The sequence below is a fragment of the Schistocerca americana genome, chromosome 6, assembly GCF_021461395.2.
Source record: "Schistocerca americana isolate TAMUIC-IGC-003095 chromosome 6, iqSchAmer2.1, whole genome shotgun sequence".
Lineage (NCBI taxonomy): Eukaryota > Metazoa > Arthropoda > Insecta > Orthoptera > Acrididae > Schistocerca > Schistocerca americana.
Genome location: NC_060124.1, coordinates 243,645,063 through 243,662,363, shown reverse-complemented (window position 1 = coordinate 243,662,363; position 17,301 = coordinate 243,645,063). Strand labels below are relative to the sequence as shown.

The following is a 17,301-nucleotide window of genomic DNA, read 5'->3' as shown; positions in this document are numbered from 1 at the left end:
CTCCTGGTTTACAATACACTTTTTTACAAATAACCAATCGGGAGGACGACGGTTCAATCCCGCGTCCGGCCGTCCTGATTTAGGTTTTCCGTGATTTCCCTAAATGGCTCCAGGCAAATGCCAGGATGGTTCCTTCGAAACGGCATGGCCGACTTCCGTCCTCGTCCTTCTCTAATCCGATGAGACCGATGACCTCGCTGTTTGGTCTCTTCCCCCAAACAACCCAACCCAACCGAACCCTTTACAAATAACTGATTAAATAATGCAATGCCACACTTTTCTCTCATATCTCACTATCAGTCACTGCACAAACTATACACACATTGTATCATAACACTTCACTCATAGCGAGCATAAAAACTCACACCCACACATACTGGTGATCTCTGGGCCATTTTCTGTACTGCAACTACCTTTTTGCTATCCTGAAAAACTGAATCAGTATCGAATCAGTATCCCTCTACGATGAGTGAGATGTTGAGCTCAGAAACAGGAAGAGGTGTTAGTATTGTGCTATGAATAGCTTGGGGGTAAGTTTTTCTAGAAAACTAAAAAAAGAAGAGAAAACATAGTGTGAAGGTTTTATGTGGAATGTTGGATGTTTTATAATAATTATTGTTGTTTATTTGAATAACATTTTTTTTTACCAAACCACTACTCTGTTTTAACTAAGTAATACATCGGTCTATTAAATGTATTGGATAACAAGTACTTTATAGCTGCCTTTTTAAACAAGTGTATTTTTGCAATTTCCTTAACCTCTTTTGTTAAATTATTGTACTGTTTAATGCCTTGGTAGGAACTCCTGTTCTGAGTTTAATGTTAATTATTTCTTGGTAAATGTAAGTTGAGTCTAGTTCTTGTTTCATGGTCAGGGACGGGACAGAGCTGTCTGTGCACTAATTACCATAGTTATTTTTGATGTGTACAACTGACTGGTAAGTGTATGTACACCGAGCAATCAAAATCTCCAGTATTTTGAGCAGATCTCTACAATGAGTACGACTACTAATTTTCGTTATTATTTTTATGGCTCCTTTTTGGAGTTTAAAAATTGTGTTCATATTTTGTGCATTTGATCCCCAATAAAGAATGATGTAGCGAAGAACTAAGTGTACGTATTAATGGTATGTAATTAACAGACACTGCGTGTTACACACTGATGGTAGAATTCTAAAGGCATAACATGCTGATGACATTCTGTTTATAAGTACCTTTGTGAGTTCACACCACTTCAACTAAGAATCAATATTCATTCCTAGAAATTTAGCATTTGTTATACAGTCTGCAGATGTGCCATCTACATTTAATTTAACATTGTCATTTTCCCTCTTCTTATTGACCAACTGTAAACTTCCTTGAGAGCTTCATTTGCTTTCTCTGCAAGGAGTTCTCTTGCTTTCCCAGTGACTATAGTATTGCTGTCATCAGCGAAGAGAATTTTTTCACCATGATTAACACTACTGGGAAAGTCATTGATGTTCATCAGGAATAGTATTGGTCCTAAAATGCTACGTTGTGGAAACCCTATATTAATGTATTTTGATTCTGATATGTGTTTTACTAAGCGCTTCGATATATTTGAAGTGTGTGTTATCTCTGCTCTTTGTACCTTATCTGCTAGGTATGATCGAAACCAGTCATTAGCTACCCCTGTTATTCCTAATGCTCTTAATTTCATAGAATTTTGTGGTCGACTGTATCAAAGGCCTTAGGAATATGAAAAATATGCCTGTGACACCATCATTTTTGTCAAGAGCATCAAGTACAACTTTTAAGGATTCCACTATGGCTGACTCAGTATTTCTGCCACTTCAGAAACCGAACTGTCATTAACTTAAAATTGTATTTATTCAGGTAATTCATCAATCTGTTTTTCATAATTGCTTCTATTATTTTTGAGAATGGTGACAGCAGGGATATGGGCAAGTAGTTTAATATGTCTTCTGCACTACCTTTCCTAAGCAAAGGTATAACTCTTGCCTGATTTAACTGCTCTGCAAATGTCTCTGATGTGAAGGATTCATTTATTATATTTCTTAAAGGGCCTTGTAGAATCTCCATGGATTGTTTCAGTACACTCATTGGTACTTAAACTATGCCTACTGACATGTTATTTTTTAATTTTTGAACAGTTTTATTGATGTCATTCTCTATGGTTGGAAGCAACATCATTGTATTACTTATACGTGTAATATCTGTTTTGGGGAATTATTGCTGTAACATTCTGCAATACTTGAAAAATGCTCCTTTACATTGTTTGGTAGGTGTTGTGGATCATTTTTTACCTCATCCCCTCCCTTAGCTGTATGTTATTCTGCTTTTGTTTGCCTCTCGCCAATTTCTTTTTATAACATACGGGACTTCTTTGCTTTCATTCTATGCATTATATATTATTTTGCCATTAAATGAATTTCTTTGCAGCAAACAGCACCTTCCTTTTCGGACAGAAGTGCATAATCCTCCACCCCTTGGAGCATTTCTGCAGTAAAAGTTTGCCCTTTCATAGAATGATAATACTACATGAAGGATTTCTGTGCCTATACACCAGTGCTCAGTAATACAAACTACTATGCCGTTCAAAGACTGGAGCTCAACTTCTAATACTTGTATTTTTTTATTGATTGCATGTTTTGATGGTGGATATTTAAGTCTGTGAAATGCCCCATGTTACTCTTTCGAATGGTTTGTTATTCTTTGTGACAGCTGGTATGTGTGATATTTGGAGTGCTAAAATCGGCCTTGTGAGTGATTGTTTCAGTATTTTTTAAACTTTATGCAGGAGACCCTGTTATCTAGATTTATCCTAAAAAAGACTTACTTTTCCTAACAATGACAACAGGTATACTTTCATGAATCAGCTGTACCAATCTTCCCTTCCCAGTCCTATTTAGGTGTAGGACATGCCTAGTGAAAGCCCTTCTGTTGATAGTCCTGACAGGCACCAGGGAAACATGTGCAAAGTTCGCTGCCCTCAGAACCATCCCTAACCCTACATTGATTCGCCTCACAACTCCAAGGTGTGGTAGATCATGACGCTGGAACAGCTCAACGAAGTGTACGTTGCTGCCACGAGTCACGGAAGCTATTTTTCCAGGTCTCCACCTACTTCATATGTCCCATCCCTGTCCAAACTGTTTTTTCCGGCCCAACCACTATCACTACATGGTCCTCTTCTGTAAAGTCCTTACATAAAGACCCCAAGTCCTCTTTCACATAAATTAGACCTTCATTTGGTTGGCTGTACTGTAAGTGCAACCATGACAGAGGGCAATTGATAAGAGGCCAGAAAACATACGTTCCCCGAAAAGGAGCTGTAGCTTTCTCAGTAGTTGCAGGGGTACCAGTCTGGATGATTGACCGATCTCGCCTTGTAACATTAACCAAAACGGCCTTGCTGTGCTGGTACTGCAAACAGCTGAAAGCAAGCGGAAACTGCAGCTGCAATTTTTCCCAATGGCATACACCTTTACCATATAATTAGATGATGTTGGCATCCGCTTGGGTAAAATATTTCAGAGGTAAAATAGTCCCATATTTGGATCTCCGGATGGGGACTACTCAGGGCAATGTCGTCATCAGGAGAAACAAAAGTGCCATCTATAGATCAGAGGGTGGAATGTTAGATCCTTTACTCGGGCAAGTCGATTAGAAAATTTGAAAAGGGAAATGGGTAGGTTACAGTCAGTTATTGTGGCAGTTGGTTAAGTTTGGTGCCATATGGAACAGGACTTCCGGTCAGATGAATATAGCTTTATAAGTAAAAAATCAAATAACGGTAATGCAGGTGTAGGTTTAATAATAAATAAGACAACAGGAATGCGAGTAAGTTGTTATGAATATCACAGTGAATACATTGTTGTAGACAAGATAGATGTGAAGCCGAGACTCACCATAGCAGCACAAGTTTGTATACCAACTGGCTCCACAAATGATGAAGAGATAAGGAACTGTATGATGAGAATAAAGAAATTATTAACATAGTTAAAGGAGACGAAAAATTGATAGTGATGAGTGACTGGAATTCCATATTAGGAAAAGGAAGGGAGGGAGAAATTGTAGGTAAGTATGGACTTGGCGAAAGGAATGAAATAGGAAGTCTACTAGTAGAATTCTGCGCAGGGCACAATTTAAATATCGCTAACACCCGATTTAAGAATCATGAAAGATGGATGTATACGTGCAGGAGACCAGAGACACAAGAAGATTTAAGATTGATGATATAATGGTAAGACAGAGATTCACTAATCACATTTTACATTGTAAGACATCTAGAGGAGTAGAAGTGGACTCTGACCACGATGTATTTATTATGACATTAAAACTGATGAAACTGCAAAAAGGTAGGAAATTAAGAAGATGGGGAGAGGATACGTTGAAAGAATCAGAGGTTGCAGAGAGTTTCAGAGGGAGCATTCAGCAACGATTGATAAAAACAAAGGAAAGGAATACAGTAGAAGACGAAAAGGTAGCTTTGGAGAGATGAAATAGAGAAGGCAGCAGAGGATCGAGTATGTAAAAAGAATAGGCAAATTAGAAATTCATGGATAATTCAGGAGATATATAATTTAATTGATGACAGCAGAAAACATAAAAATGCAGTAAATTCTGTAGGCCAAAGGGATAACAAATATCTAAAAAATGAGATTGGCAGTAAGAGCAAAATTGTTAAACAGGGTTGGGTAGAGGACAAATGTAATGATTTATAAGCATATATCACGATGGAAAAGAAGACAGAGCCTATAGGAAAATTGCAGAATCCTTTGGAGAAAAGAGAAGTAGCTGTTAGAAAATCAAGAACTCAGATGGGAAATCAATCTTACGCAAAAACGCAAAAGCTGAAAGATGGAAGCAGTTTATAGAAGGTCTGTACAAGGGAAATGACCTTTCAGGCAAGGTAGTGGAAACAAAAGAGAACGTAGATGAAGATGAGATGGGAGACATGATACTGCGAAAAGAATTTGGCAGAGCACTGAAGAAGCTAAGTCGAAACAAGGCCCCCAGAGTAGGCGGGCGACATTACGTCAGAACTACTGATACCATTGGGAGCACGAGCTATGACAAAATTCTTCCATCTGGTATACAAGATATATGAGACATGCGAAACACCCACAAGCATCAAGAAGAATGTAATAATTCCATTTGCAAAGAAAACAGTTGCTGACAGCCTTGAAATTACCAAACTACACTCAAGCGCCAAAGAAATTGATATAGGCAAGCGTATTCAAATACAGAGATATGTAAACAGGCAGAATACGGCGCTGCGGTCGGCAGCGCCAACATAAGACGGCAAGTGTCTGGCGCTGTTGCTATACGGGTTACTGCTGCTACAATGCAGACTATCAAGATTTAGGTAAATTTGAACGTGGTGTTATAGTCAGCGCCATAGCGATGGGACTCAGCATCACCGAGGTAGTTACGAAGTGGGGATTTTCGCGTAGGGCCTTTTCACGGATGTACCGTGAATATGAGGAATCCTGTTAAACATCAGATCTCCAACATCGCTGCTACCGGAAAAAGATCCTGCAAGAAAAGGACCATCGATGACGGAAGAAAACCATTCAAAGTGACACAAGTGGAACTCATCCGCAAATTGCTATGAATTCAGTGCTGGTCCGTCAACAAGTGTCAGCGTGCGAACCATTCAACGAAACATTATCGACATCGGTTTTCGGAGGCGAAAGCCAACTCGTGTACCGTTGATGACTGCACGACACAAAGCTTTACGCCTCTTCTGGGCCCGTTAACACCGGCAGTGGACTGCTGTTGACTGGAAACATATTGCCTGGTCGGACGAGACTCGTTTCAAATTGTATCGAGTGGATGGACGTGTACGGACATCCATGGAACCTGCATCTCACCAGAGGACTGTTCAACCTGTTGGAGGAATCGGTAATTGTGTGGGGAGCGTGCGGATGAAGTGATATAGGACCCCTGGTACGTCTAGATACGACTCTGACAGGTGACACGTATGTAAGAATACTGTCTGATCACCCACATCCATTCGTGCCCATTATGCATTCCGACGGACTTGGGCAATTCCAGCTGGACGATGCGACACTTCACACGTTCAGAATTGGTACAGAGTGGCTCCAGGAACACTCTTCTGAGTTGAAACACTTCCGCTGGCCACCGAACTCCCAAGACATGAACGTTATTGAGCATATCTGGGATACTTTGCAACGTACTGTTCAGAAGAGATCTCCATACCCTCGTATTCTTACGGATTCATGGAGAGCACTCCAGGAGTCATGGTGTCAGTTCGCCCCAGCACTACTTAAGACAGTAGCCGAGTCCATGCTACTCCGTGTTGTGGCACTTCAGCGTGCTCGCAGGGGCCCTACAGTATATTAGGCAGGGGCACTAGTTTCTTTGGCTCATCAGTGTATCATTTTAAAATCTCAAGACTTCAAAATACCAACGTTAGTTCTCTATACAAGAATGGAAAAACTGGATTTAAACCATCCACAGAAGATCAGTTTCGATTTCCGAAAAATGTAAGAATATGCCACCAATACTGATCCTGCGACCTACGGAGGTAGGTTAAAGAAAGCCAACCTACGTTTATGGGGTTTGTAGACTTAGAGAATGCTTTTGACAATGATGACTGGAATTCTCTCTTTGAAATTATGAAGGTAGCAGGTATGAAGTACAAGAAGCAAACAGCTACTTACAACTTCTGCGGAAACAGGAGCAGTAGCTCATATCAGAGTTAAACAGCCTTTTAGCCTGTCTTCGATGTCATTGGGTCTGTACATTGAACGTACAGTACAGAATTCAAACAAAAATTTCGAGTAGAAGTTAAAGTCCAGTTAGAAGAAATAAAAACTTGGAGGTTTGCCAGTGATATAGAAATTCTCTCAAAGAAAGCAAAGGACCTAGATGAGCAGCTGAACGAAATGTTCAGTGCCTTGAAGAGGGGATACAAGATGAACATCACCAAAAGCAATATAAGGATAACTGAATATAGGTGAATGAAATCAAGTGAAGGTGAGAGAGAGAAATAGATTAAGAAATGAGATGTTTAAAGTAGCAGATGAGTTTTGCTATCTGGGCAGTAAAATAATTAATGATGTCCAAAGTAGAAAGGATAGAAAATATAGACTGGCAATATCAAGAGAAGCCTTTCGAAAGAAGAGAAATTTGTTAAGATTAGATCCAGAACTAAGTGTCAGGCTTTTCTGACAGCATTTTTACGGAGTGTAGTCATGTATGAAAGTGAAACAATGTCGATAAACGGATTAGATAAGAAGAGGATATAAGCTTTTAAAGTGTGCTATAGAAGAATGCTTAATGTTAGGCGGGTATATCACGTAACTAATGAGGAGGAACTGAACAGAAATGGGGGAGAAAAGAAGAAAGGATGGAAGAAAGAATAGGTTGACAGAACACGTTCTGAGACGTCAAGGCATCACATTTTAGTACTGTATTGAAGTGTCCGGAGTAATAATTGTAGAGGGAGACCAAGAGATGAATAAAGCAAGCAGATCCAGATTGATGTTGTTTGCAGTAGTTATTCAGAAATGATCAGCCACGTACAGGGTAGAGTAGCATGGGGTGCTGCATCAGACCAGTCTTGCGACTGAAGACAACAACAACAACAGCAAGTGTTTCGATTCTTAATTAACATACATAATATCTATGCTTGTTGATATTAGTGACTGTACAATTGCAGTCGCTTTCCTTTTTGTATATGTAATATTTTTCAGAGACTGATAGATTATATTTGATATCTTCTTCATTTAAATTTCACTTTCACATTTCTTTTCAAAAATTTTGTCTGCAGTTATTGTTCTTTGCTTTCCAGTGTTTGACATCTACCACCAATTGACGTGTCATCAAGAGTGTAAAGTATTTTTGTTTTGACAATTGTGTTATAATTTCATAATTATGGTTTTCTTGATACACATTTAATATACTTTTCTAGTTTTCCAATTCTTTCTTTGTTGGCGTCTGGTTTCAGTATATTCGGTTCAATAACATCACCTAAACATTTTTGTTTATTCAGATAAGATATTTTCCTGAATCAAGAGTTTTAAATTGACTGTGGAATTACAACAGTGTCTTCTTGTGTGAAATTTGGTGCCCAATTTTTGCTGCTCTTTCGTGCCTTTCCTCCAGCGTCAACGCCCTTCCTTATCTTGGGGTTTGGACTGACTACAGCATTTGGATTAATAGCTCTAAGCACTATGGGACTTAACATCTGAGGTCATCTGTCCCATAGACTCAGAACTACTTAAACCTAACTAACCTAGGGACATCACACACATCCATGCCCGAGGCAGGATTCGAACCTGTGACCGAAGCAGCCGCTAACTACAGCAACTACCGAACTATTCAGGCATCTTGGCAGTTATATTAGGCAAAGTTCCAAGCTCTGTACGTAATAAACGAAATGTACCGTGTCTTAACTTATCCCAGGAATATTCCTGCAGATAAGCTACTACTTACTCGAGATTTTGTTGGTTTGTGGTTTTAAATCACAAAATGAAATATAAGCACACTGTGGGTATTGTGAGTTAAGTTCATCGACGTGCTCTTGTAAGTTGTCATTCATCTACGTATTCACATTTTCTAACGCCTACTTCTAAATAAACCACTGCCTTCCATTTGTGAAATGAGGGGTATTGCAGTCTACATCACACTAAAGTCTCTCGCGATTTGTCACCACGTCAAGCAATGCCTGGAATAGGCGTTGTCGCACGGATCACTGACGTACTAAAGTAGCATGTAAATGCAGTGTTTCGTAGCAGCCCTCGCAAATCTCGAGTTCCTGCTCTGATTCGTCTCCAGAATTTCCGAATCCATACGTAAGTCACTTAAACGCAGACTAGGCACTAACTGGGCCGTATATAAACTGACGCGTACGACCAGCTTGACTGATCCAGCTAGATACTTTCAGCACACCGCTCCACAACCTGTTAACTTTACCACGGCATTGTTGCCCACACTACAATGCCCAAAAGAGGAACGCACGTCGGTGCTACCAAATTCTCTCGGTTGTACACCACAGAATATTGATGTAATGGACTCAGTAGTCTTACACCATTCAGATTATTGAACATTGTGACTGTGTTGTATTAAATACTTTGAAGAAGTAACTGCTACATCGCGCAATAATATTTGGAACTGATAGTTGGCCATCGTTGGAGAGTCTGCGTGGATAAGATTTCTTTTTCCACCATCTACAGTCAGTGTTCAGGTGTGTATGGGTTTTCTTACAATACATCGGATGATCTCGTAGCCACTAAGGCAGCTCATAGTGATACATCCGAGTCATAAGCTGCCGAAATACAGGTCTCAGTCTGTAATTTGTAATCTGTGTATAAGGACAATCAACTGATGATTACAAATAGTCCTACGATTAGTTAGTAAGTTAGTTAGTTAGTTTCATATTCCATGGATCGTTTTGTGCGATAAATCGTAACGATATGGAATGAGTCTTTCTTACATTCACTTCGCAAATTAATTTTTAAACATGGTTGCTTGCTGGAAATTTATAACTCTGTAACTTTTTTAAATATGCAGATATGAGTTAGTAATTCCTTCTCACCACCTTTTACGTTAAAATAGAAATTCTTCAGCACAATAGAAAGAGTTGTCAACCAGAAATTTTGTCAGCCAGTTTTCAAATTTTGACTTGTTTCTGTCAGACAATTTATACACTAGGTAAGTGATCAAAAATTTTCGTTGAAGCGTTGTGCACCCCTGTATGTGCTAAAGACAACCTTAACGTGGAGTAATGACTGTCATTTTTCCTTCTGATATTGTAATTGTGTACATTGTTCCTTTTCAACTGTAAACGATTATGTACAACAAACTTCATGAGGGAATATATATACTGTGAAGCAGTAGTCAGAATGCCCAAATCGTTACACAGATGTTTACAAGATGATCGTGGTTGGTATAGTGACATATTATTCTTACAGTATATTTTTGAGTAATCCCGACTTTCTTCATTAACGATGAGTTACCCCAGAACATCGTTCCATATGGCATTATTGAAAGAAATGCAGTGACTTCAAATGCAAATGTGGCTGAACTAAGTTGTTTTGGAAGTTCCAAATGTTTTTTTTTTTTCAGGTTAAATTGTCATCAATGTGGACAGGTTCGAATTTTGTGTTTCCACCCTGTACATTATTTCCTCACCACGTGGTACACTTATCATTGATGTAGTAACCTACATGTACTGAACTGGATATATTGTATCTTTATGAAACTGAGGTTGAGACTATTCACAGAAATCCAGTCAATGTTAGCTTTAAGAACTTTGTTTACTATTTCTTCTGTTTCTGTATGCATGCTTGGGTCGATTACATTACTACTGTCATCCGCAAAAAGAACTACTTCTGCTTGTTTTATATTAGACGGAAAATCATTTACATATACAAGGAACACTAATATTTCTAAGAGTGAGCCTTCGGTAACCCCATAGGTCATTTCACTTCAGTCGAAATTATGTCCACAGATTACATTTGTTGAATTATTAAGAATAACTTTCTAAATTCTTGTGCTTACATATGACATTACCCATTGATTTGCTATACCATCAAGTTCATAAAACTTCAATTTATATAGAAGAATATTGTGATTCACAAACTGAAATGCCTTAGATACGCCGCATAACACACAAAACGTCGCTACTTTATTATTTAATGCTTGTAAGATCTGGTGACTGAACATGTAAATGGCATTCTGAAGAGAACAAACCTTCTGAAACACAAACTGTGATTTGCAGGGGATATTATTCTGCTAGGGTGGAAAATCATGTGTACATTGCGACATGTTGGTAGTTATTGACATCTCTCTTATTACCTTTCTTAAGGAGGTGTTTAACAACGGCGTACTTCAGTGTCTCTGGAAAAATGACTTCACTTAGTGATGTCTTAGATATTGCGGATAGGATCGAGATTATTCTTTGGTAACAAACCCTTGGTACTCTGTTGGAAACACCATCAAAACCAGATGATCTTTTACTTTTGAGAGGATCTATAATTTTCTTAATTTCGGAAGGGGAAGTTGATGATATATTCATATGACTGAATTGTATGAGAGTTCCTTTTGTCAACATGTTGCCGTGATTTTCCTTTTGAACTGTTTGTCCCCATGCTTTCTACTATATTCAAGAAATGATTATTACATGCATTTGCTTCTGTGACTTCTCACTTATAGCTCTTGCCTTCAGTTCAATGGTAATATTATCTGGTTCTGATTTTGCGAAATTTCGGAGTTATTTATGGAAGACATTCAGTTCCATGTTTTGTTAGTGAACTTGAGTTCACTTTCAGAATACAGATTATGCCATTTGGATGACCCTCAAAATCTCAATAAGAAATCAGGTACAAAAATTAATAATTGAATTCACCCAGTTTTGAGACCTTAATTCTTCGATATGTGCCGTTATTGTCACAGTCACTGGTTCCAGCTATCATTCTGCGTTATGGATTAAGGGAAATAGCTTGTGAACGTTGTTCTACCGATCTGCAGAGTACGCGTAGGGTCATGAGTTCGGTTAAGACACCTGGTACCATATTAGATCATTAATTCAGAGACCTAATAGCGTACTGAACGTATGGCTTTGATTCGTTCTTTCGTATCTGAGAATGTTTTTGCAAAAGAGGACAGTAAAAATGTAAGTCTGACTTCTTATTTAAATAGGATGCCAGGTTGTAGCGAGGAAGAAGATTTCAACCACAGTTAGCGTAGCAGACGACTCAGAACTCGGGACCTGCTTTGTTCTTAATGCTATTCTGATTTTATACACAGCAGCTAATCATGATTTTCTCGCGCTCACATTCGCTTGTTGCCGATATATGTTACCAGATTTGTGCTTTCTTTTCGTGAGTGTTGTGTGTACCTCAATTTGGATCTTGGGAATTGATTGGTTCTATCATTGCAGCGATGCGGCGAGTGGAGAAAAAAATTGAAAATACCACAAATTATAAAGGCTACAGCAACTGAGACACTTTTCGCTTTGCAACCCTTAAGTAATTTTGATAAGAAATATTTTGACTGATGTGGTTGATTAACTTTTAGCCAACCACTGGTGATCTTTTAATGAACGTCTCTACAGAAACAGAAACGTCTTGTCAGTTACCTTTCTGGTGAGGTAGGACAGTCGTAGAACAGTTTGAATGAGCTCTTTTATTCGCGTTCCTGCGACATCAAATGTACTTCTTTCAGGCTTTAAGAACTCCTATTGGAAACATGATCATCTCAAGCCTTCTTTCTTGTCTTCCTGGCTCAAACCGCTTTATGAAACACGTTTAGAATCACTCGAGCAATATCATTATATCATAATCAACTATCATTGTGTCTGACTAAATTTTTATGGTACACAGACTAACGAATTGTGGAGAACAAAGAATCGGCCCCGAGTATTAGACTGCTCATAGTCACTCGCCTAATGTCTTCTCCTATTTCGAAGCTGTTCCTTACATTAGCTTATTTGTTATTTCTTTATTATCTAAATGTTACATGTTTATCTATTTGTTGTCATATCTGCTCGTGGCGGGAAACAATTCGTGAGTAACTGGTGATCAGTCTACACTCTAGGTCGGTTTTTGTGCGTCGACCTATACACAGAAAAACTATGGAGATCGAGTAATTCTACCATATACGTTCCTTTCACATCGTCAGTTTAGTATTGTGACATAAAACGGAGAAGCTGCAGAAGCAGAAATTTTGTAGCGACAGAAACCACAATACCAAGTGCTAACAACCCCACGAGAGATTAGTTCCACGTGCTAATTTGGAGCATTTTACAGATTTAACACCGGTGTGAAAATTTTAGAGTCCCTAAAAGGACTGAGTCCGCCGCAATGCCGGCAATATTTTAATCATAAGCGCAGTCACAGGCATTAATTAGCCTGTCCGGAATAAAAGTTGGCCGGAAAGCACGGCCCTGTGCCGACCGAGGGGCAGCTGTGCTCGCACATAATGGGGACCTGCGGCAAACGGCAACCGTAATGAAAGCTCCTCGCATGCGTGATATCTGTGACAATTCCGCTCCTATGCAGTTACACAAAACATAAGCACGTGTCTATATTCATATCCAAAAATTTATAGCCTCTGAACTTACATTTCAAGCTGTCGCAAAAATGACTTGATTCCATTTTCATTATTTAAAATAGGCATGATTTATCATACACATGCCTCTTGACAAATCTGAGCTTATAACAAGTTTGTGTGGCCGTCACCAGAAGCAAGCACAGAAATATTTGTTTTGGATATAAAAGGGCCTTTTCTTGCTGCAACGTATTTTGTTCCTCCCAGACCCGTTTCGCCTTTTACTTTAAAGCATTTTCTGTGGGATTTAAAGTGATGCAGTTTAGTTTTGTTGTGTAATATTTTTAGATTATGAAACAGTTCACGTCTCGTTTCTTGCATAAATAAGTCACTTCTTCACGTTTCTGGTTAGCATCTACGTCTCCTCTCATCTGGTCACATGCTGGAGGTCACAGTATAAACTCATTTACGAAATATAAGCACGTTTTCAAGTTCCGAACTTTTTCTTCACAGTTTTCATATTCTCTGACCTTATTACTGTGGAGCACTAGTACTCTTATCTCAGTAGTTTCACATATTTGATCGAAAACTGTGATTTAAACATGTAGCCACTGTTAGTTCACTATATGTGTCATCGTGTCTGGTTTACGTACGTGTTGCCAACCTAACAAAATATGTGCTGAAAACTAACGTCTACTAATTTCTGTTGTGTTTATATCTCTCTCTGTACGTCTAAAAGATTAAGTGTGTGCACGTTTATGCATTATCATTTGTGTATGTGTGTGTGTGTGTGTGTGCGTGGGTGTGTCGGTGGATATTCAGTGCCACTTGCAGTATGTTGAATATGAATGTAATAGCTATCAGAGCCTGGTTTAAAGTCTTGGTGTGAATAGCCACCGACACACCTGCACACTCACATTCGTACAAACACACAGGTACAGGGAGAGAGAGATCTACATCTACATTTATACTCCGCAAGCCACCCAACGGTGTGTGGTGGAGGGCACTTTACGTGCCACTGTCTTTACACTCCTTTCCTGTTCCAGTCGCGTATGGTTCGCGGGTAGAACGACTGCGCGCTCGAATCTCTAATTTTACATTCGTGATCTCCTTGGGAGGTATAAGTAGGAGGTAGCTATATATTCGATACCTCATCCAGAAACGCACCCTCACGAAACCTGGACAGCAAGCTACACCGCGATGCAGAGCGCCTCTCTTGCAGAGTCTGTCACTTGGGTTTGCTAAACATTTCCGTAACGGTATCACGCTTACCAAATAACCCTGTGACGAAACGCGCCGCTCTTCTTTGGATCCTCTCTATCTCCTCTGTCAACCTGACCTGGTACGGATCCCACACTGATGAGCAATACGAACGAATACATCGATAGGTCGTGTGGAGAACCAAAGTGTTTAGGATCTTTGGTAGTGTTAACTCTGCCGCGCGGAGCGCAAGCAGAGCGGAGTCTGGCTGGAGTAGTGCAGTGGAGCAGGTGTGTTGTGTGACGCTCTCGCGAGTTGCCGCGCTTTCGGGGTTTGGCAGCATGTAATTGCGCTCGACTTGTTATGATAGTTTCTGACACGGTGTCGCGGACGGGAGCTCAAGTATAGGTTGAACGAGTGTTTTGTAAGCCACTTCCTTTGTTGGTGAACTACATTTTCTAAGGACTCTCCCAATGAATCCCAACCTGGCACCCGCCGTACCAAAAATTAATTTTATATGATCATTCCACTTCAAATCGTTCCGAACGCATATTCCCAAATATTTTACAGATGTAGCTTCTACCAGTGTTTGTTCCGCTATCATATAATCATACAATAAGGGATCCTTCTTTCTATGTATTCGCAATACATTACATTTGTCTATGTTAAGTGTCAGTTGCCACTCCCTGCACCAAGTGCCTATCCGCTGCAGATCTTCCTGCACTTCACTGCAATTTTCTAATGCTGCAACTTCTCTGTATATTACAACATCATCCGCGAAAAGCCGCATGGAACTTCCGACACTATCTACTAGGTCATTTACATATATTGTGAAATATAAACATAACAGAAATGAATAGACGTTAGTTTTCAGCATATACTTCGTAATCTAACGAAGTATATGCTGAAAACTAATGTATGCACATAAACAGACCAAACAGGATGAGACATATAGTGCACCCACAGCAGATGTCGTCTTTTTTTCAGTTTTCCGTCTTTCCCTTAGTTGCTTTAAATTCTTGGATGTATGTGCTGTCTATGCAACTAATTGAAGCCAGTTTGTTTATTGACATACGCATTTAGCTCCTTTTATTTGGGAAGCATCATCAGTGGCCTGTAATCCATGTTCCCTTTTATACAGTAGACAGACTTCAAATCACAGTTTCCTATGAAATATCTATAACTAGTTACAGAAAACCATTAATACTCCGCAGAAATAAGGGCAAAGAATATGAAAATTGTGAAGAAAAATGTTATGAACATGAAGACGTGCTTATGTTGAATAAGTAAACTTAAAGTGTGATCTACAGCGTATGATAGATGACAGGAAGCGCAGATGACAACCAAAAACACAAAGAACTGTAAAATTTATCTACGTAAAAAATGAGACGTGAACTGTTTTATAATCAACAAATATCACATATCAAACTGCATCATTCTAGCTCCCACTGAAGCTGCCTTAATCATAAAGGAGAAAGGCGTCAGGGAGAAATAAAGTACAGTGCAGCGAGAAATGGCGGTTTGTATTTACAGAACAAATATTTTTGAGCCTTTCGTTCTGCACATTTGCAAATGTAGCTTAATGCATTATCGAAGAACAGATCACTGATGCTTATCTATTTATTTATCATATTAACAGATATGTGATGCTGTTCACTAAAAATGACCATATGAGTGTAATTAACGAAAGACATTCCTCGCACCATATATGACAAAGACATCCTTAGATACTTTTCTTTTGTTTTTTTTTATGGAGAAAATATGATATTACTCTCCGCCTTTGCAGCAGATAATTATTTTGGGAGTAATTTATAATTTTTCTATCTTTCTTTCTAGATAAGCAGTTCACAAAAGAATTTAATGAACTGTAAATAACTGCATTAAAATCAGCTCACTACCTACAATGTACCACATCAGTAGAGACAATTATTGGTAACGTAGCCATATGCAAATAACACTAGTTTAGGATTGGCTTTCCAGTACCTATGCTATTTGATTGAGATTAAATTGGCACAATTAATGGAAAAATATTGGGTCAACAAAACAAAAAAATTGTAAATTTCTAAATGATAGTGGGAAACTTTATAATTTCTAGACTATTTTGCAATATTTGCAGTAATTACTGAAGCAAAGATTTTGAGAAAATATAGAATAGCTTGGTTCCAGATTCTTCAATGATAGAACAAAATTAGTAGTGAAAGTTGAAAATGAACTTGAATACAGAGAGACACAGGCAGGTAAAAGAGAAGGAGTTAATCAGTTTAAACACTTTGAAAAAACATACATATCACTAGGTTATAATGATCATCAGAATATACAAAGAGTACTAAAATGTTAATTATCTTGGACCTATCTTAAAATATTTATAATAAGAATTTTATGTTTAGAATCACATACTTCAACAACATTAAGATTTGGCTGTGAACATGCTTCATTACAGATGAATAAATTTTAATGTATGTAGAGCAAAATATCTGTTAGAGAAGTGAAACACTGAGAAGAGTATAAGGAAATATTGTTTGGAAAATATGAAATGAGTAGGTGACCTAATCAAATATGCAGGAAACGATATAGATAATGACAGAACTAAGAATAATTTTGGCATACCTGTAACGAAATGAATAAAAGAAAAAGAAGCAAGTAGTAATAGTTCTAAGTTTCTATTCAGAGATATCATTTACAGTAGGATGTTGATCAAATATTAATCTCTTGATGTCCTTAAGACTTTGCAAGATCATAATCTTGAATATTGTTCTCCATATTAGCTGAAACCCATATGCAGATTGTAAGCGAAAATTGCAATAGATAAGACCGCAGTTGGTAATTTTGAGTTATTCATAAAACAGTTTAAAGATCTAGAATGGTATTTAACGTCTGAAGATATCTGAAGGCGACTTAATTTTAAATTTCTTACAGCTGTGCAACAGGTGCTGTGGGATTCCTTCTAATTCATATAATATAAATTCCCTCATCCATTGGGAAATAATACTGATGACAATATTCAACAGTGTTATTCATAAAAGTTCAATAACAAGAACCATACTGAAAATGGCATGTATCAATGTTATGATTAACCCTTTTCCAGAACGTGAC

The 17,301-nt window shown here is 38.4% G+C and overlaps 1 protein-coding gene across 1 annotated transcript in view; it reads left to right on the top strand.

Moving 5' to 3' along the window:
- The window catches only part of LOC124619626, a 212,915-nt gene that overhangs the window by 143,813 nt on the left and 51,801 nt on the right, over positions 1-17,301 (top strand). The window lies entirely within an intron of this gene.